This window comes from Aquarana catesbeiana, linkage group LG02, assembly GCF_042186555.1.
Source record: "Aquarana catesbeiana isolate 2022-GZ linkage group LG02, ASM4218655v1, whole genome shotgun sequence".
NCBI classification, from domain to species: domain Eukaryota; kingdom Metazoa; phylum Chordata; class Amphibia; order Anura; family Ranidae; genus Aquarana; species Aquarana catesbeiana.
The window spans coordinates 56,815,443-56,837,954 of NC_133325.1; the positions used below are offsets into that span (position 1 = coordinate 56,815,443).

General features: G+C 44.1%; 1 protein-coding gene across 2 annotated transcripts in view; it reads right to left on the minus strand.

Moving 5' to 3' along the window:
- Positions 1-18,317, minus strand: part of ME3 (malic enzyme 3) — a 254,281-nt gene extending 235,964 nt beyond the window's left edge. The window contains exon 1 of one of the 2 annotated variants that reach the window (XM_073612948.1): positions 18,166-18,317. The gene's annotated coding sequence lies outside the window, so the exon portion shown is untranslated. Of the gene's footprint in view, positions 1-4,040; positions 4,062-18,165 lie in introns of those variants that run through there. The other variant, XM_073612949.1, reaches the window with a different exon arrangement.
- Positions 18,318-22,512: the final 4,195 nt, after the last annotated feature.

Here is a 22,512-nt window from a genome sequence, read left to right on the forward strand (position 1 = left end):
GGGAAGGGGGTAACACTAGGGGGCGATCAAGGGGTTAAGTGTTCCCTAGGGAGGTGTTTCTAACTGGAGGGGGGGGGACTGACAGGGAGTAGAGAAAGATTGCTGTTCCTGATTACTAGGAACAGCAGATCCCTCTCTACTTCCCTGACAGAATGGGGATCTGTCTGTTTACATTGACAGATCCCCGTTCTGGCTCTCTTAGGGTTGCCGGCAGACATCGCGGCCACGTGCATCGGCTGCGGGGTCGCAGCACGCCCCCTATAGCTCATAAAGCGTCTGCCGTACACCTACGGGGATTCACGCAGTTGTGCCAACCTGCCGCAGTATAATGATGGTGGCTGGTCAGCAAGCAGTTAAATGAGGTGTGTAGTACATAGAAGAGAGGTTGCGGCTTTAAATGAGGTGCGTTTAATATGGATGTGTTTACTGTCTAAAACACACAGCAGTAGCATGCAGCATTGAGTACATACAAATATAGTAAACACGTAAAAAACATGTTGCAAACCATAAACATGTAAATATCGTCTTATAATGGCATTATTAAAAAAGGTGATCCTGCACGAGATGGAATCTTTGAAACCCAAGGTTTGGACCTGAAAGTAAAACATGATGCATGTTTGTAAGCCCGATGCGTTTCATGGCATAATGCCACTCTTCAGGGGCGGATGTGTGGTAGGGTAGATCTACTAAAAAAAAAAAAAAAAAAAAAAAAAAAAAAAAAACCATGGGCATATCCAGTGGAGGTCCATCTATAGGGGGCGCACGGGCGTTGCCCCCCCACCCAGCAGTCACAAAAAAGGCAAAAAAGAAAAAAAAGTTTTTCTTTTTTTTTTTTTTTTTTTTTTAAAGACCCCTTAAGGGCCAGTTTACACCATAGAAACACAGTCCAGATGCGTTCCAGGTGCTTTTCTGCATGCGCGTTTTTGATGCGTTCCAGTGCGTTTTTGATGCAGTCCAGTGCTTTTTTCCCCCCTCTTTTTTCTTAACCTTAAGCGCCAGTTCACACCACAAGCAGTCCAGTGCGTTTTTTTTTCTGAATCAAAAACGCATGGAAAGTAGGTTATATGGTTTTCAATGGCATAGTTCACACCAGTGGTGGCTGTTCCAGTGCATTCCAGTTCTAGAAAAAAGTAGAACATGCTGCATTTTTTCTGCACTGGACTGTAGTGGAACGCTGTAAAACGCATCAAAAACGCACTGGAATGCACCTAAATGCACCAAAAACGCACTGCAACACACTTGTCCTTATTTAAGGTTAAGGAAAAAGCACTGGACTGCAACAAAAATGCACCAAAAACGCATCAAAAACGCGCATGCAGAAAAGCACCTGGAAACGCATCCGGACCACGTTTCTATGGTGTGAACTGGCCCTAAATAAGGACAAGTGTGTTGCAGTGCGTTTTTGATGCGTTTTACAGCGTTCCAGTACAGTCCAGTGCAGAAAAAATGCAGCATGTTGTACTTTTTTTCTGGAACTGGAACACACTGGAACTGCAAGCACTGGTGTGAACTATGCCATTGAAAACCATATAACCCTCTTTCCATGCATTTTTGATGCAGAAAAAAAAAATGCACTGGATTGCATGTGGTGTGAACTGGCCCTTAAAAAGAAAAAAATAAATAAATAAATGTTCTTTAACCACTTCAATACGGGGCACTTAGACACCTTCCCGCCCAGACCAATTTTCAGCTTTCAGCGCTGTCGCAATTTGAATGACAATTGCGCGTTCATACAACACTGTACCCAAACACATTTTATATCATTTTTTTTTCCACAAATAGAGCTTTCTTTTGGTGGTATTCGATCACCTCTGCGGTTTTTATTTTTTACGCAACCAATAAAAAAAGACCGAAAATTTTGAAAAAAAACAAGTTTTTCTTTGTTTCTGTTAAAAAAATTTTTTTTGTAAATAAATTTGTAAATTACAATAAAATTGTAAATTTATTTTTTGTAAATAATTACGTTTTCTTCTTCAATGATGGGCACTGATATGGCTGCACTGACAGGCACTGATAAGGTGGCACCAATGAGGTGGCACTGATGGGTGGCACTGACGGACACTGATAGGGGGGCACTGATGGGCATCACTGATATATAATGGTGCCAGTCAGTGCCCATTTGTGGGCACTGATTGGCACAAATCGGGCATAATCGGCACATGTGGATGGCCATGGGGTACATACCTGGCCATCCACATGTTGTCCCCTTCCCTGGTGGTCCTGGCGGCTTCCCTGGTGCTCTAGTGTGGGCATCCGAGGGGGGGCTGCGCTGATAAACAATCAGCGCAGACACCCCCCGTCAGGAGACCCACCAATCGGCTCTCAGATCACATGCCTGACGAAGGGGTCCTCCGTGACTCCAAAACGTTGCACCTCTTTGTGTTGTGATCATGCAATAAACTAAACCGTTTGGACGCCACCTTGTGCTGATCCTTGGTGTGCTGGCAAGTATCTATGCCCCGACATGATAACGCCAACAAAGGATCGGGTGTACGGGGCGGGTGCATGGCACCGATGCGCAGGGGGATTAATTTTTAAAGTGATGTTTTTGTAGATATGCAATCCACAGTCACTCCACATCTCTATATTTGAATATATCTGCCATATAGATACTGATCATCATATTGACCATCTTCACTTTGCTGAAATTTAGGAGAAAATTTTGACATTTTATTGAAATCTTGTGATTTTGAAAAGGTTTATTTCCATTAGTAGATGTTAACTCTTTGTATCATAAGCTATGGACAAGTTTCCTTTTTTTGTTTTTTTTCCCTTTGTAAGGGCCCAAATAAGAGCTCTTCATAAAAAAGGTACATTGTAAGAACGCAGGTGTTTCCACAATGCAGGTTAAAGCGGAGTTCCACCCAAAAGTGGAACTTCTGCCCTTTTGTCCCCCCCCCCCCCCCTTAGATGCCAAATTTGGCACCTTTCGGGGGGGAGCAGATACCTGTCTTTGACAGTTGACAGGTATCCTGTCCCTACTTTTGGGAGCCATGATCATTGACATCACCGCTCGGCTCCTTCCTCCTTCCCCCCGCCGCCGGGCCAGTAGGAGACAGAGGAGCGGATCCTCGCGCATGCGCAGTAGGGTTCCTGGCGTGAAGCCGTAATGCTACACTGCCAGGTTCCCTTACCCGCAAGGGCGGCGGCAGCATCCGAAGGCTGATGGAAACATCAGCTGTGCTGCCGACATCGCTGGACTCCAGGACAGGTAAGTGTCCTATTATTAAAAGTCAGCAGCTGCAGTATGTGTAGCTGCTGGCTTTTCATTTTTGCAGCAGTGGGTGGACTTCCGCTTTAAGTGTTTTGTGGTGCAATTTTGCTGCCAATGGCACCTCAATGCAAAAACCCAATGCACGGTAAGGCACTTTAAAAAAATCATATATGTGCTGCCATAGCACAACACGTTAAAGCGGAGTTCTGTCAAAAAAAAATTTTTTTTTTTTTTTTTGATCCTAGCATTATTGCTAATGAAATTCAAAAAAGACTATACAATGATCATGATCGATTGTTCAAAAATATAAATATCTTACTGTAATATTGTATGACTCTGTTTGTGGGCATGTGAAGCGCAATCGAGATCACTTCCTGGAATAGTTTTGGAGAGGTGCATGCTGGGTAACAGCGTGCACCTCTCCATCTCGCGCATGTGCGATTCAATGGCGGCCGTAGCGTACTGCCCACAGACTCCTGGGAAATTATAGGTCATCATTTCCCAGGAGAACAGCCAAGGGAGGAAGTCTCAAGGAGCTCTGCGGACCAGGAAATGGCAGATTACGAGGACTACTTAGCAACAGGGCGTTTAGGGTAAGTAAAAAAAAAAAGTTTCCTTCAAATGTTTGTTTATAGGTTAAAAGGAGTCTTTTAAAAGGAAAAAACAAAATGGAGAGGAGTGTTAAAGCAGAACCACACTGCATCTGAGCAAAAATGCTATTTAATACATTTTTAATATTCCGCAAACTCCCCATCTATACATCTATATCTCCATGCTTTAGTTTGCCGAGAAATCACTTTGAAAAAGCATTTCTGGCTGTGGTTACCTTCAGTACGGGCAGATGATTCATGTAGCTTTGACTTCCTGGAATCCATCTGCCTTTAGTTCAGGCATACAAGCAGTAGGGCGTGCTTGGCTGAGAAAACCCCAAAAATCCCCTCCAAAAGACTCCTAGGATGTATGACGTAATTTGCCTTGGCAAAAAAACAGGAAGTAACTGAAGAAATGTATAAAATAGTTTAAAACAAGTAAATACGATATACTTTCCTATTTACTAATGCTTGAAGCATAAGGATCAAAAATAGTCAATGTTGATTCAGAGAGTGATGTTCCACTTGTGCAAACATTAACACAACACACACAGAGAGGTCTGAATGGACTCTACATAAAATACTTTATGCTGCATTAACCTTATTTGAGTTACTGAGCATTTGCAGAAAAAGAAAAAAATGGCACTGTCGCAGGTGGAAGTGGGGGGGGGGGCGGTTGTATTGGAGGTAAGGCCACCTGGAAGGTGGGTATGATCTGGGTAGGAGTTAGAGCTGCACGATTCTGGCTAAAATGAGAATCACGATTTTTTTGCTTAGAAGATTTTTTATTTAGAAGATCACGATTCTCACGGCGTAACATCATCTTTCTCATTAAAACAAGAAAAATCGGGCTAACTTTACTGTTTCAGTTTTTTTTTTTTAGTCATTGAAGTGTATTTTTACCCAAAAAATTGCATTTGAAAGACCACTGTGCAAATACAGTGTGACATAACTTATTGCAGCAATTGCCATTTTATTCCCTAGGGTCTCTGCTAAAATATATATATAATGTTTGGGGGTTCCAAGTAATTTTCTAGCAAAAAATATTGATTTTAACGAAAGAAGTGTCAGAAAAAGTTTTAGGGCTCTTTCACACGGGGCGGATCAGTGATGATCCGCCCCGTGAACATCCGCTTGCTCAGCGGGGATCGCTCCGCCGATCCCCGCTGAGCAGAAAGATGACAGGTCCATCGCTGCACACTGTGCAGCGACGGACCTGTCAGAGCGCCGCTCTCCCCTATGGGGGATCGGATGATGACGGACGGTAGAGTCCGTCGTCACCCGATCCGATAACGGATGTAAAAATAGGTTTTTACTCCGTTACACTTTTTCGGATCGGAGCGGGTCGGATGTCAGCGCTGACATCGGACGCTCCATAGACCTCCATGGAGAGTCCGTTCAGGTCCGCCTAAAAAACTGACAGGCGGACCTGAACGGACAGTCCTTGTAAAAGGGGCCTTAGACTTGTGGTTAAACTTCCTGCATTTACACCTTGTTGAAAACTTGGCAGACTGCCCATTTATTTACACAGAAGTTCTATCCCTTTGATCTGAGAAGGAAGCTTAGTTACAATGTTTCAAGTTATAAACTTGGCGGACTGCCTGGATGTTTTCTTTTGACAGCTGAGTGAGTAGATAATCTCTGCACTTGTTTATATGAAAGAATCGGCAAACTCAGCAGGAGAGATCGTCAGAGGGGGTGAATCGAGATCACGATTTTTTAATGATTAATTGTGCAGCTCTTGTAGGAGTGCTCAGAAAAGTGGGCATAATTTGAACAGGACCGCCAAAACAAAGTGTGGGCCTTGGGTGAGGGCGACAGTGCCCAGGGGACTGGGACAAATATGTTGTCAAGCATGCTAGAACAGCAAGTACCTAAAACAAGGACCTTCATATCAAGTATTATTTTAATGAAAGCTACAGATTTTTTTTTTTTTTTTTTTTAATTTTATAAAAGGAAAAAATTAACTTGTTAAGCATATGATATTTTAGTGATTGTGTTTACATGTACAGTATTTTAGCTTTTCTCTGCCAGCTGCTATCAGAAAGTTCCGCTGTAGGAAACAGCGAGCAGGCAGGCTTTGTGCAGCCTGCAATAAAATGCCCCTAACCTGACTGCAAGCTGTCTTCTCCGATGCTGTAAAATGAGCTGCGCATGCACAACTCAGTTTACAGTGCTGGACCGGTCCGGGTGCCAGGACAGCTAGCTTCTGCACATGCAAAGGAGTCATGTCATCCCCCACTGGCCAATGAAGAGGCCTGAAGAGCAGCACTCAGAAGAGGATGCCGGCACCAGAGAGGGACTGCTGGACAGGCAAGTATTCACCCCTTTAAGCAATTTAAACCTAAAAGAAAAAACATTATACAGTAGTACCTTTATTTTACAAGCAAAATTCGTTCCAGAAGCATGCTTGGAATCCAAAGCACTAGTATATCAAAACGAGTTTCCCCATAGGAATCAATGGAAACTCAGATAATGCTTTCCAGTGTCACTGCTAGTGTATGCAGTACCGCATGTGGCCAGAGGTGGGGGGTGCCGAAGACACTCAAAGACGCTCAGAGACAGGTCGGGAACAGAGTGTGTCCGAGTGTCTCCGCACTTCTGGCCACATGCGGTACTGCACACGCCGGGAGGCTTGAATCCTGCTTGTCTTGGGAGACAACGCTCGCAATTTGAGTCAGATTTAAAAAAAAAAAAAAAAAAAAAAAAATAACAGCTGGTATTGCGAAACTCTCGTAAACCGCGTTCCTCGCAATCCAAGGTTTTACTGTATTGTAGATATGCATACGGCTGGCAGGAAGGGGTTAGGTTCCATTTTGTGAGGGATCAGGTGCTATTTCCATGTAAATAATAAAAACAATACAGACTTGAACATACCAGAACGCTCAGGATAAGAAAACAGCGATATACAAAAGGTATTTTGTTATTACTAGCCTTGTAGCAGAACAATGACCTTGTGCATAGCTTTCAATTACAATGTAGATAGGGAAATTTTACTGCTCTAACTGAATTAGTGAAGAAAAATGAACAGCTGCTACATAAGAATGTCACACAAATTCAATGCAAAAGATCAGTGAAAAATGTAGCGCTAAAAATATAAATATGTCCAGACCAATTTTCAGCTTTCAGCGCTAATGCACTTTGAATGACAACTGCACGGTCATACAACACTGTACCCAAATGAAATTTTTATCATTTTTTTCCCACAAATAGAGCTTTCTTTTGGTGGTATTTGGTCACCTCTGCGGTTTTTATTTTTTGTTAGAAAAATGGAAAAAAAACGAATTTTTAAAAAAATTATTTTTTAAATATTTTGTTAAGAAAATTTTAAAACAGGTATTTTTTCTCCTTCAATGATGTACGCTGATGAGGTGGCACTGATGGGTGGCAGTGATGGGCACTGATGGGTGGCAATAATGGGCACTGATCGGTTCCACTGATAGGCAGCACTGCTAGGTGGCACTGATTGGCACCACTAGTGGACATTGATAGGTGGCACTGGTGGGCACTGTCAGGTGGGAATGGCAGATGGCACAGATGAGGCATAATTGCCTCTTCGGGACCAATGTCCCTTGCAGATGAGCCGGTAATCGGCTTTTTTTTCTTCTCACGCTGTCAGCGTGAGGTGAGAAAAAAAAAAAACAATCACCGAGCTTTTGTTTTGATAATGTGATCAGCTGTCATTATCAAGGTGTGTGTAACGCATCTATATAAAATATAGGAGTTTCACCTTTTAAAAATTAAATTACTGAAATAAATTAACTTTTTGATGATATTCTAATTTTATGAGATGCACCTGTATATGTAAAGCACTGTGTAAATTGAAGGCACTCTCGTCTGGGCAAGCATGATGTTGCGCTCTATTCCAAGCATGCACAGATGTGCTGGATGGCTCTGTACCGACTGGTACATGTGCCTGGGTTTTCCATGCGCAAAGATGGCACAGTTATTGAGGTCCCGGATCTTTGGTTGTACAGGGAAACATGGCACATGTCCTGAAGGCCAGGCAGAGCCCTTAGGCACATTTGGGTATGCACTAGACTTTAGAAGATGATGGTACTGGAAACAGGAGTGGGTCCAGGATTATCGGGACTGAGGTTCCTCTTTAACACCCATCTAAATCAGTTCTTAAAGTAACACTGTCATGACTGGCTTCCATTGCAGACCTCTCAACTGAGAAAAGTAGGCCCCTGCTGTCATGCTGATACTTTCAATGACCCCTAGAGCATATACAAAGATAAAGAATTTGTCTGGGGCTGCAACTCAAAAATACTATTACACCTTATTGGATACAATTAATGAGCTCCTACATGCCGGTGAAGACCATCAGATCTGCAACGGGACATTGCTGTCATTATTGCTACAAGGGTCTACCATTGTCATCAAGTCTGACCTCATTAGGGTTAAAGGTTTATAGGCTGGCCGAGGTTTCCCCTTTAGAAGTTTGTCAGTATAACCATTTAACTTTGTTTATCCTTTCAGGTGCAAGCAGAACTCCACTGTACATGTGTGTGTATAATAGACTATTTACCTGCAAATATCTTGACATGTGTTATTGGGAGGAATTCCTTTGCCGAGTTGGCACTGTTGTCTAAAACTAAGCAGATCTATTACCTCTTCTTTGTGACAATATCTTTTTTGAACTGTCCTAGTAAACATTATCAGAATATAAACGCACAGAGTTGTCTGACTTATTGCTTTAAGGTGGTGCAAAGATGTTTGAACCCAGAGTGTCAGGTGGGTTGGAATGTTCATCAGGACATGGCATTGCAGATGAAAGAAGGGAGGGATAGAATAACAGAGGGATGGAAGTGATGGAGGGTGAAGAGGTTGGAGGGATGGAGACGGAAGAGGAGGCGAAGGAGGGAGGGAGGGATGGAGACAGGAGGCGAAGGAGGGAGGGAGGGATGGAGACAGGAGGCGAAGGAGGGAGGGAGGGAGGGATGGAGACAGGAGGCGAAGGAGGGAGGGAGGGAGGGAGGGATGGAGACAGGAGGCGAAGGAGGGAGGGAGGGAGGGAGGGATGGAGACAGGAGGCGAAGGAGGGAGGGAGGGAGGGAGGGATGGAGACAGGAGGCGAAGGAGGGAGGGAGGGATGGAGACAGGAGGCGAAGGAGGAAGGGAGGGAGGGAGGGATGGAGACAGGAGGCGAAGGAGGAAGGGAGGGAGGGAGGGATGGAGACAGGAGGCGAAGGAGGGAGGGAGGGAGGGATGGAGACAGGAGGCGAAGGAGGGAGGGAGGGAGGGATGGAGACAGGAGGCGAAGGAGGGAGGGAGGGAGGGATGGAGACAGGAGGCGAAGGAGGGAGGGAGGGAGGGATGGAGACAGGAGGCGAAGGAGGGAAGGAGGGAGGGATGGAGACAGGAGGCGAAGGAGGGAAGGAGGGAGGGATGGAGACAGGAGGCGAAGGAGGGAAGGAGGGAGGGAGGGAGAGATGGAGGGATGGAGACAGGAGGCGAAGGAGGGAAGGAGGGAGGGAGGGAGGGAGGGATGGAGACTGGAGGCGAAGGAGGGAGGGAGGGATGGAGACTGGAGGCGAAGGAGGGAGGGAGGGAGGGATGGAGACAGGAGGCGAGGGAGGGAGGAATGGAGACAGGAAGGCGATGGACGCAGACAGGAAGGCGATGGACGCAGACAGGAAGGCGATGGACGCAGACAGGAAGGCGATGGACGCAGACAGGAAGGCGATGGACGCAGACAGGAAGGCGATGGACGCAGACAGGAAGGCGATGGACGCAGACAGGAAGGCGATGGACGGAGACAGGAAGGCGATGGACGGAGACAGGGAGGCGATGGACGGAGACAGGAGGCGATGGACAGAGACAGGGATGGAGACAGGAGGCGATGGACGGAGACAGGGATGGAGACAGGAGGTGATGGAGGGAGGGATGGAGACAGAAGGTCTTTAGAATTGGGGGACATAAATTCTTGTGATCCTGTTGGCTACTTGGGATTTCTGCTCACTTTCTGTGGTGGCTATGGAACAGAAATTAAGGGGAAGTCTTTCCAGTTGGACATACGTGACAAAATCTGATGGGTTATAATAACCCGCCCTTACTATAAATCAAGAATAACATAAGAAATATGTTTTTTTTTTTTTTCTTACCGTAATCTCTATCTTAAACCACACTGCTAACTGCATATTGTACTTGTTTGTAGCTTAAGTACTGAAATTTGCACTGAAAAACGTAATTTTGTAACTTTTAGAAAATGCCAGTAAAAACTTGGCTGTGCCAGTAAAATTTGAGTTTTGTGTCAGTGAATTGAGGTAGGTTGGCATCACAGGTCCAGGATGTAAAGCCAGCTATTGGCTGGGAGAAAGCCGACACTACATCTGAGTAGTCAAAAGATGTACTTCCCATTTCTAAAGAAGCAGGTTTCCTTCTTTCGGCTCGGTTTCCATTAGTGCGACTTGCCATGCGACTTGGGACTGCAGAGTCGCATGACAAGTCGTACCCCATGATTTCCAATGAGTACCGTTTATATGTGCGATTTCAAATCGCAGCGACTTCAGATTAGTCCCTGCACTGCTTTGGTCCCACTTTGATGCGACTTGAGGTCCATAGACCTCAAGAATACACAGGCATTGTTTCAAGTTGCACCAAAACTGTGGCAAAGTTGTGCGACTTTCAGGTCGCAAGAGTGGAAACATAGGCTTACTCTGATGGAGGATATCAGAGAGACATTGTTAAAGGAGGAATGGAAAAAAGTAAAAAAAATAATGTTTTTTTTCCTCTCACTTGCCTAGGAAAACTTTATCCATGGTCGGAACAAGATTCTGTAATGCCAGGCGATCCGCCGGAGGTAGACACGGCAGTGGTTCGTATAACAAAGAATTTAATCTCACCAATCGATAATTCAGCCTCAATTGAGGATACTTTAGACAGATGAATAGACCCCAACCTAAAGGAGCTTACCAAATGGCGGGTAAACACCGGGAAGTCAGCAATTGCCTTTTCTGTATCCAAAGCCCTGCAGGCATGGACCGAAAACATGCAAACAGTGATTCATCAAAATGTTCCTAGGGAAAATATAGTCAAGGCTTTGGACAAATTATGGCTCCCAGCAGACGTCACTGGTGAGACAGCAATGCATACAATTCGTTAAAACTTCACTACTTGTGATAGCCATATGGGTATTGTGGTCAGAACTACGGGCAGCTGACACTGTGTCAAAACAAAATTAGTATAAATACTCTTTTTTTGATGGAAAATCACTCTTTGCAGAAAGGTTACAGAAAGTCATTTCCCACGTCACAGGAGGAAAGTCGGACTTGATTCCCCAGAACTGCAGAATTAGATGTACACGGGAATTCAGGGATACTTACTTGCACGCACCCATACTACAACTGTTACAGAAGTATCTAAGATTTTCGGTCGACCGGGCCCATCTACAATTCCAGACTTTCCCCTCCGGCCCTGCACTTCCCTCAGAGACCTCACGAGGGCTCGGATCACTATCCAAGCTTCTTTATGAGAGCTGGGTCTCAGTTCTTATCACTAACCAGATGATATCCTCCTTTTATCAAAAGATCCAGCCCAGCTAGTGGAACACAGGTGGATGCTGTGGCCTACACTATCAAGATACGGTTGGATGGTAAATCCTCTCTCAGATCAAGGACAAATCAGTTCTGATTCGGATAGACAATAATGCATACATCACCAAGGCCGAACCAACAACAGTTCCTTACTAAGGGAAGTGGAATCATCTTCATTTGGGCAGAGGGGAATCTGAAGGACCCAAGAGTAGTTTATCTTACAGCCCACTTGAACACAGATGCCGATCACCTATACCAAGGATTCCTGGATCCCAACAAATGGTCCCTACAACCAAAGTTATTCAGTTGGATTGTGGGCCAGTGGATCTTTCCTGAACTGCATCCTTTTGCTACAGCAAGCAATACCAAGCTGCAGAGGTTTATTTCACATCTACCTCATCCTTGGGCAGAAGCAATAGATGCCCTGTCAAGTCCTTGGGCATGCAATCTAAGTTAGGCCTCCTCCGGCCTCCTTCCTCAAATTCTCTTGAGACTTGCAATATCAACAATAAACGGTGATAACAGTCCTGCCATATTTGCAGGGAGACCCATGATTCCCTAGGGCAATATTTCTTAGTGTCCAGCCTCTGGTAAATATTCCTCCAATACCCTTTCTGGCTCGAGGCATCGCACCCATCAGAATCCTCACGGATTGAACCTTCACATTAGAATGTTAAAACAGGTTTTAATCATTATGATGTTCCTCCAGAGTTGTTTCAACTCTGTTCAAAGCACCGGAGTCTTCAATGAACAATACGTGTGACAAGGTTTGGAATAAGTTTAGATCTTTCGCGAACTGCAAAACTTTAGTCCTGATGTACCCTCTTCCTCCCAACTCCCTGACTTCCTGCAAGCAGACCTTGATTTAGGATTGGGATTAAGCAATTTAAAAAAGGTACAGCTGGTGGCAATCTCTGCTGTGACAACAAGAGATAGGCTGAAGATCCTTTAATAATCAAATTCTTCAAGACAGTCAAGAAGATAAGCCCACCCATTAAAACAAATCTTTCCCACTTGGGATCTCTCTATCACTCTGGAGCCCTTATCCAAACAGCCTTTTGCCCCCATCTGATTCAGCATCCTTGTGGAATCTCACTTGGAAACAATTTTTCTTTGTGGCGATGGCATCAGGCTGGGGTGTATCAGAACTTCAGGCTCTGAGATCAGAAGACAATAATATTATTTTTTGTACTCGAATAAAGTGGAACTTAGAACGGTACATGGATTCATCCCTAAGTTCTCTTCTTCCTCTACTATCTCCGAGCCTTGGACCCTGCCAGTCTTTTCAGATCCAGTTTTGACCTTCTTCACAAAGACGATATTACTTCGGTACTAAGACACTATCTTCAAGCCACAACTCCCTTCAGACTTCCATCTAACCTATTTGTAATACACAAAAAAAAAAACCAGGGGCAAAGAAGCATCATCTGGGGCCCTCCGGCAATTCCGAAACTGCAGTATCCATTATGTCTAGTCATCTCTGTGTATATCAGAGCTTTACAATACCTCATGGGACATGTGGTTCTGCGGCAGCTGGGGAGCCATAGTTTGCAGATCCCTGCTCTAGTACAAAAGTTTCATGGATAATCAAGTTGGTTAAGAAGGTGTACAGGGATAGGGGACCGGAACCCCCTCTTCTGTTGGGCTGTATGCCACTCGGTTGTTTTCTGCTTCTTGGACGGCCAGAGCAGACGTATCCATCAAAACGATCTAAAGGGTAGCATCATGGTCATCCCACCACGCATTTGCGAGACATTACAGAGTAGACCCGCAGCATTCTCATCTGTAAAAACTGGCAGACAGGCTATCAGGCCGGCATTTGCCTATTTTAATTTTTTTTTCAAATAAATCTTTTACTATGCATCATCCCACTCATTTCAGCTAGTTATTTGTCACAGGTATGCTGCCATGGAGGCACCAGGAAAACAGAAAATTGTTTCATACTTATCGTAATTTTCTTTTCCTGGTGCCCATCCATGGCAGCATACAATCCCACCCTTGGTATGCTATATTACGTAGAATGCTGGGAGTGCACTAATCCTTTTCTTTTATAATATTCACTGGTCCTGAGGGAGGAGCCAAGGCGGAGCTCGTCACAGGTATGCTACCATGGATAGGCACCATGAAAAGAAAGATAGGGTAAGTATGAAACAATTTTCTGTCCCCCCCCCCCCTCATTTTGGATAAAGGGAGGGTTATAACCTCTATCAGTTTTTTCATCATCTGTTTGACATTGGGGAGATTTCCCTTTAGTTCCTGTTCTATAGCCAAATCAGGAAGTGAAAGGAAATCCCTCCAAAGTGAGGGAGCCCCCAGTCGTCACCAGAACTAGTGTCCCCATTGAGATAGAATAGATTACCCTCTATTCTTGTTCTGGGGACAACACAATATTTGGGATTTTCTTTTACTTTTGGTGACAATGGTCAGCAAGACTAATGGAGAGAGAGAATCTCCCTAATGGGAGCACAGACAGCAATAAAAACCTGACAGAGGCGGCGTCAAGAGGTTAAGTACCCCGCAGTGCAGTGGTGTGTGCTGAAAAAAAAAAAAAAAAGTACTAGATGATGTACTTTATTTCACTGTAGCATGGTGTGTAGCAGTACACCTCATCCTAACACTATTGGGATGGGCAGAACTAAATGAGCCAAGTGAATAATATGGACACAGTTTCCCCCATCTGTGTTTGCAGTCCCCTGAAGTTCTTAGTGCTGCAACAAAATGCAGCAAGACGCTCCTGTTCCCATAACGCACATTAGCACACAGCAATGTATGCGTTGCGGCGTCATGCAATTAGAAAGCCACCCCAACACACAACTACAGTAGGAGGCAACGGGTCTGCATTGCAGCTCATCAAAACGCAAATGCTAGATGTTGCTTGTTTGGTGCCATTGCCGTGCCTTGGCAAATCTAATAGGCCGTCTTAACACAAAGCACAACAGTACAAAAACTTCAGCGAACTATCACACTGTAATAGCTCACAAAGAGGCCTACAGGAAAATTACCCCATAAAGGTTACTTTCCAGGACCACCTATCCTCTAACATTTTGTGTGATCTTTTTTGAAATTCCTCCAACCTTTTCTTCTAGCAAATCACAGTCCAACCTTACTCAAACCAGGAGACCAAAGTCCCCAATGCATAACTTCTCACCTTGACTCCTTCTTGACAGATCTTCTACATTCTATCATGAGAACCACTGCAAGACTTATCTGTCCTTCTCACCACTCCTCCCCCTCCCGTCCTTGACTTCAGACCAGACAGGGAATAAAATTCTCTAAATTACTGTAATAAACTGCGTGCTAATAAAAAAATAAAAAAATAATAGGATCACGTAGAGCACTCAACTGTTTTTTTTTTTTATTTATAAATCTCATGCATAAATACATCCAAAGCCACCCTCATCACTGGCCTGCTAACCTTTTTAAGACACCACCTGTGCCTCAGCAACCAAGGCCACTAGGTGGCAGAAGCTGCCTGCGCCCTGGCAAACAAAGTGTGTTAGGCAGCTGAAACCACCTGTAACCTAGCAACCAAGGGCAGTAGGCAGCAGAAGCTACCTGTGCTCCAGCAACCAAAGGGTGGTAGGCAATTGAAGCTGCCTGCACCCTAGCAACCAAGGACACCAGGCAGCATAAATCTCATACACAAACATACCGCAAGCCACCCTCTCCACGACCTACCAACTTATTTCAGAACCCACCTGCATCATAGAAACTAAGGACACTAGGCGGTAGAATCTGCCTGCGCCCCTGCAACCAAGGACGCTAGCAGGCAGGAGCCACCTGTATCCCAGCAACCAAGGACGCTAGACAGCTGGAACCACCTAAGCCCCAGTAACAAAGGACACTAGGTGGCAGAAGCTGCCTGCGCCCCAGCAAGCAAGGACCTGACAGAAGTCCCCCGTGCCCCAGCAACCAATGATGTTAGGAGGAAGAAGCCACCTGCATTCCAGCAACCAAGGACACTAGGCAGCTGAAACCACCTGAGTCCCAGTAACAAAGAACATGAGGTGTCAGAAGCCGTCTGCGCCCCAGTAAGCAAGGATACTACCCGACAGAAGCCGTCTGTGCCCCATCAACCTTGGATGCTAGGAGGCAAAAGTCACTTACCCCAGCAACCAAGGACGCTAGGCAGCTGAGTCCACCTGGTGGTCTCAGCTGCCTAGTGTCCTTGGACAAGGACCGTCCTAACCAAGGACACTAGGTGGCAGAGGTCGCTTGCACCCCAGCAAGCAAGGATACTATGCAATAGAAGCCACCTACACCTCAGCAACCAAGGATGCTAGGAGGCAGAAGCCACCTGTACCACAGCAAGCAAAGACACTGCGCATCTGAAACCACCTGAGCCCCAGTAACTAGGGAATACAGACAGCTGAAGCCATCTGCTCCCCAGCAACTAAGGACACTAGGCAACAGAAGCAGTCAGCATCCTAGCAACCTAGGACACTATGCAAAGGCAAAAAGCTGCCTGCGTCCTACCAACCAAGCCAGTGGGAGGAATAGTGCCCCATCGTTGGTGCCCAAGCGGGAGGAATAGTGCCCCATCGTTGGTGCCCAAGCGGGAGGAATAGTGCCCCATCGTTGGTGCCCAAGCGGGAGGAATAGTGCCCCATCGTTGGTGCCCAAGCGGGAGGAATAGTGCCCCATCGTTGGTGCCCAAGCGGGAGGAATAGTGCCCCATCGTTGGTGCCCAAGCGGGAGGAATAGTGCCCCATCGTTGGTGCCCAAGCGGGAGGAATAGTGCCCCATCGTTGGTGCCCAAGCGGGAGGAATAGTGCCTCATCGTTGGTGTCAGTGGGAGGAATAGTGCCCCTTTTTTTTGTATCATTGGGAGGAATAGTGCCCCAGTATTGGTGCCCCATTGTTGGTGTCAGTGAAAGGAATAGTGCCTTATTATTGGTGTCAGTGAGAGAAATAGTGTCCTATTGTTGGTAGCATTGGGAGGAATAGTGTCCCATTGTTGGGGTCAGTGGGGAGAATAGTATCTTGTATCTGTGGGAGGATTAGTGCCCCAAGAGCCGGGTTTAAAAGGCAAACATCCATCAGGCCACATTTTGGAGACCACTGCACTATACAATCAGATCATACAAACTTATACCGAAATTAAAATATCAGAACAAACCTAAAACAATCCATCCAACTAGGATTCAATCATGCACTACATAGTAGATCTAAAGGAGATTGTACAGTGTATGGGCAGCTTTAGGTGCTTTACTAAAGTTTGGTTTACTGAGCCCAAAAAAGGTAATTGGAAGGGACCTACACATTTATAGCAACTAAATTAAATTGATTATGCTAGAATATAAAAATCTATCAAATGAATGGAATATATGATATAAAGGTTTTAACCCTTTCCTCAGCCGATAAAAGCGCCCCACTAGCGGCTGAAAAGCGCTGCTATAACAGCGATAAAGCACCGTTAAAACTAGTGTCACTTTACCGCTAACGCGGCCCATGCCCCAGTGTGAAAGAGGTCTAAGCGCCGGTTCACATTAGAAGCGGCACGACTTGCAGGTCGCCTCACCGAGGCGACCTGCCCACGACTGCCACGGCGACTTGCAAGACGACTTCTGTATAGAAGTCTATGCAAGTCGCCCCCAAAGTAGTACAGGAACCTTTCTTCTAATCGGAGCGACGCAAGTCCATTGTACAGAAGTTCCAGAAGCACCGCAGTTCCATTGTACAGAACGGGAGGCGACTTGTCAGGCGGCTAGGTCGCCTGACAAGTCGCCCCCGTCTGAACCGGCTCTTATAGCTACTAAATTAAAATTGCTTATGCAAAGAATATAGTGTATACATGTTTTTTATGCTATAATATAAAAATTATATTGAATAAATGGTATATATAATGGCATATAAATATATATATATTTGAACAATACAGCTTCTGCACTAATGAGAATTAACCAATAGTGTATTTATATTTTGTATATAATAATAATAATAATAATAATATTATTATAAAAAAAAAAAAAAAAAAAAAAAAAAAGGAAAAAATGAATTAAAAAAAACAAACAATGCACTAGTGATAATTAACCTTTCAGGCCAATATTCCGTAAAATACACTGTACATTGTCTATATAGAGCTGCATTTCTATACTACACATTTAAAGGCTGGAAAAAAAAAAAAAAAAAAAAAGAGGGGGGGGGGGGGGGATACACTAAAATTGGATACATTTACGGAAGTTGCCATATAACCCGTCTAATATGTCCAATATGGTAAACATTGGCGCACCACTTGCCATATCAAGTTTGTATACATATATTTCATAATCCACAACACACAGTTTTATTTCACTGAGCTTTGATTACTACGGATCTGTTATTTGTGCCACATTAAAACGTTAAAAAAAAAAAAAAAAGTAATATTGTAGCAGTAAAAAAACAAACAGCATCTGCGTCAGGATTTTGGCGACTGTGCGGAGAAACAATAAATACGGTCTTTTTGACTCTAATGACAGATCCGCCTGCATATGATCCATGCCAAAAAAAAAAAAAAAAAGGGGGGGGGGGTGCCAGCTATTACTTAAAAGAAACAATTTTGCCGAAACGTAAGGGTTAAGAACATGGAGCGCTCACTTCCGCAATCAGCCATCATCTGATGGAAGCAAGCCTTTGTATGTCCCCCACCACCAGCAATAATAACACAAACATCTCATACTGCTACATACTGTCCCCCTGGATGATCTATGACTGTATACAATGTACACACCTCCCCTCCACACCATGCACACATGAAATCATACAATGTATCATCAGTCCATGGACACAGGACAGACACACAACACCAAGCTGCAATCATGTCTGCTGTCTTTGTCTCATTTACCTCTCTAGCCTTTCTGTAGGGAGCAGCAGCTACACTCAGCACCGCAGGAGTTAAAGTCAACTAAGATCTGCTCTTTCTGCTCACTGCTGCTGAGGCTGCCTTTTTTTTTTTTCCTCAACAACTTTATTCAGCTTGACAATGTCTTCCTGGTTGCAGTCATATACTGTACTTCAAGACATCTCCCATCCCCCATATTCTCAGTTCTTTAATACGTAAGGGTTCATGCAATCTTTTTGCATCGTAAGCAATTTATTAACACCGGTATGCCAAAAAGTTGTGCAATTTTATACAGCAACAAAAGAAAACAAAAGGGAAAAAAAAAGCAAAAAGTTTTCCAAAAAATCTTGAGTATATAAAAATACAAACAGTACACCGTGGTCCACAAAGACACATAGGTAGGGTTGCCACCTCATCCCTTTAAAACCGAACACATATTAATTACACAGGTTCTGTGGCTGATTAAGGTGTTAATTAAACACACTTGGTGCCTTGTCTGCATTAAATTAGAACCTGTGTAATTCATATGTGTTCGGGTTTAACCACTTGCCGACCAGCCGCCGCCATTTTACTGGCACGGCTGGGCGAAACGACGTTATGTTACGTCGCTTCGCCCTGTGGCCACTAGGGGCGTGCGCGTCCGCTGCTCGCCCCCCCCCCAGAGCCAACAAGAGTGCCCGGCGGGCGCGATGACTGCCGGGCTCCCGTAATCGCTTGTGACACAGCGAGAACCGGAAACTGAGTGTGTAAACACAAAGATCCTGGATCTCTGCGGGGAGAAGAGACTGATCGTGTGTTCATACAAAGTATGAACAGCGATCTGTCATCTCCCCTACACAGTCCCCTCCCCTCTTCAGTTAGAACACACACTAGGGAACACAATTAACCCCTTGATGGCCCCCTAGTGTTAACCACTTCCCTGCCAGTGACATTTTTACAGTAATCAGTGCATTTTTATAGCACTGATCGCTGTATAAATGCCAATGGTCCCAAAAATGTGTCAAAAGTGTCCGATGTTTACGCCATAATGTCGCAGTCCCGATAAAAAAACACATATTGCCGCCCTATTTTGTAGACGCTATAACTTTTGCGCAAACCAATCAATATACGCTTATTGCGATTTTTTTTTTACCAAAAATATGTAGAAAAATACATATCGGCCTAAACTGAGAAAAAAATTTGTTTTAAAAAAAAAGAAAAAGGGACATTTATTATAGCAAAAAGTACAAAATATTGTGTTTTTCTTCAAAATTGTCGCTCTTTTTATGTTTATAGTGTAAAAAATAAAAAACGCAGAGATGATAAAATACCACCAAAAGAAAGCTCTATTTGTAGGAAAAAAAGGTCGTAAGTTTTATTTGGGTACAGCGTCGCACGACGGCGCAATTTTCAGTTAAAGCAACACAGTGGCGAATCGCAAAAAATGGCCTGGTCATTCAGCAGCCAAATCTTCTGGGGCTGAAGCGGTGGGATGAGGTGGCAACCTTATGCATACCTCCCAACATTTTGAGATATGGGAATGAGGGACACCTACTAGTAAATGTTTGTAGGCATAGGACACGCCCCCTGCCACACCCCCTCAAATGAGAATTAAGCAAAAAAAAAGATTAATTAAATACACAAGGGCTTTTTTTTTACCACTACTATTCCTTTACATTGGCTTTTGCCATTTACAAATGCAGCAATTTAGAAAATGGATGAAAGGTTTAGCACTGGGAAACACTTTTTGAAAGATAAAAAGCGCATTTTATACACAATTATATAGATCTGACCAAAATGAGGGACAAATGAGGAGGAAAGAGGGACTTTGTTTAAAATGAGGGACAGTCCCTCGAAATCAGGGACAGTTGGGAGCTATGCTTATGTAACATGTACCTGGACATGATTGTACAATATGTGCAGCTGTGTGTAATCTGCCACCCCCCCCCCCCCCAATCCTCTACCTCCATTATCACATTCTACCTCCAACAGTGCTCCATTCATACACCTCCCCCCAAGTCCTTCTAAACAAATAAAGAACGGTCTTCCTCCATCACTGTCTTCCTTCCTCTCTATTATTTTCTTCAAACAAAGAAGTGATAAGTAGTGACTGCCTGGCCAGTGATGAATTAGAATTATCAGCATGCCTTGCAGCAGCATGGGAGGTATTGCACAGCAGGGCTTGTAACTGAACACAACCACAGTTATGCCGCGTGCATACGGTCGGATTTTCCCGGTTGTTGTTGATGAGCTTTTGAAGGAGAACGAAGATTCGCAGTCCAAGGACCATGGTTATGGAACGCTCTACCTACTCACATTCGCATGGAAGAAAACCATCAGGCCTTCAGGAAGAAACTCAAGACCTACCTCTTCTAAGAAGCTGGACAACACAGGACAGATCTAGCGCCTTGAGGCGATTCAGTTCGCATTTGCAGCACTATACAAATCATTCATTCATTCATTCATGTCTTCACAAGCACAAGGTTCGTTCACACCAGACGCATTGAGTTCCATTAATCCGCATTGAACAGTCGCAAGCTCATCACAAATCATTGTTTTCTGCTTGCCCTGTTCACACCATACATGTGCGGTGGTGGGGCTCAGTGCAAGTCTCTGCATGTCAGTGCAAAACGGCGCCCTGCAGAGCATAGAGTTGAATAAGGTGAATAAGGTTTTGTAACATTTGAATAAAGTTAAAAAAGGAAAAAAATGTAAACAGTGTGATGGAAAATGACAACACAATACACCACCCCTACACAACGTGTGCCCATGCAATATACAGTGACAATACATAAATACAGCGCTCACAAACATAGACCCATAATAGGTAAAAAACAAAACGTAAAGTGCTTCAAATCTGGTGTGCAAAAAATGCAGAAAATTATTCACATCTGGTGTACAAAGAAATTATTGAAGAAGAATTTTCAGGCGTACCAAGACACCCCTACATGTGTCCCCACTCACCAGATCGCCGTGACACCCAGCTTTTCAGTCTGGGGGTCAGTACAGACTTATAACAATATCCAAAGGATGTCACACGATGGCAGGTTCAGTGATGAAATTTGATGATGAGTGATCCTTCAATGTTATTTTTCAGCCATAAAAAACAGGTACCCAAAGGAAAAAGAGGGACCAATAGTGAAGTATGCTAAGAACAGATATTTATTGCACATAAAAAGTGCATAATTACAGACGTAAGTTAAAAAATAGGCATGGAATTGGTAAGAGAATATAGCAAACACCATCAGTGGAGTTCTTTCCAAAGAGACCGGAAATTACATCAGTCGTGCCGGAAGTGCGTTGCGGCGCACCTGCCATCGTGTGACATCCTTTGGATATCGTTATAAGTCTGTACTGACCCCCAGACTGAAAAGCTGGGTGTCGTGGTGATCTGGTGAGTGGGGACACATGTGGGGGTGTCTTGGTACGCCTGAAAATTCTTCTGCAATAATTTCTTTGTACACCAGATGTGAATCATTTTCTGCATTTTTTGCACACCAGATTTGAAGCACTTAATAGTTTATATGGACTTTACGTTTTGTTTTTCACCTATTATGGGTCTATGTTTGTGAGCGCTGTATTTATGTATTGTCACTGTGGTCTAGTGTCTAGCACTTTGTGTATAGCAGCTTCATTCATCTTTTTTTACCCCATTTTGCACACCATCAGCGCGAGTTTATATATTTAGATTATATATTTTCACATGCAATATACAGGCTGGTAGGGTTGCCACCTTTTCTTCATGTCAAACCCAAACACTTTAACGGAGCACAGCAATTTTTTTTCTTATTGTATAAACTATAGATATATTTTGCTATTAAATAACATTTCTAATCATATATATATATATATATATATATATATATATATATATATATATATATATATATATATATATATATATATATATATATATATATATATATATATGTTAATAACAAGCGTCCCCCTTTATATCAGAGTCCACAGAATTCCCCTTTTACTTTTGAACTCGCACTTTCACTGTAAGGGAGAACTCTGCAGACTCTGATGTAAGGGAGAACTCTGGGGACTCTAACATTAGGGATGCTCTGGGAACCCGGATTTACGGGGGGACACTGAGAACTCTGATGCTGGAAGACTCTGCTGTAAGGGGAAACACTGTGGCCTCTGGTGTAGAGGGGAGCTCTGATGTAAGGGGTGCTCTGAGAACCTCGATTTAGCTTAGTGTACTTCAGAGGCAGGAGAGAGAAGGGGGAGACTTCAGTCACAGACAGGGATGGATGGTGAGCTCATTCACCTCTTGGCAGTCAGCACCTCTCATCCAGATGTATCTGAGGCTGCTGGACTTCAAACTTCCGCCCCCAACTTTCCTTTTCTAAAGGCACAGCG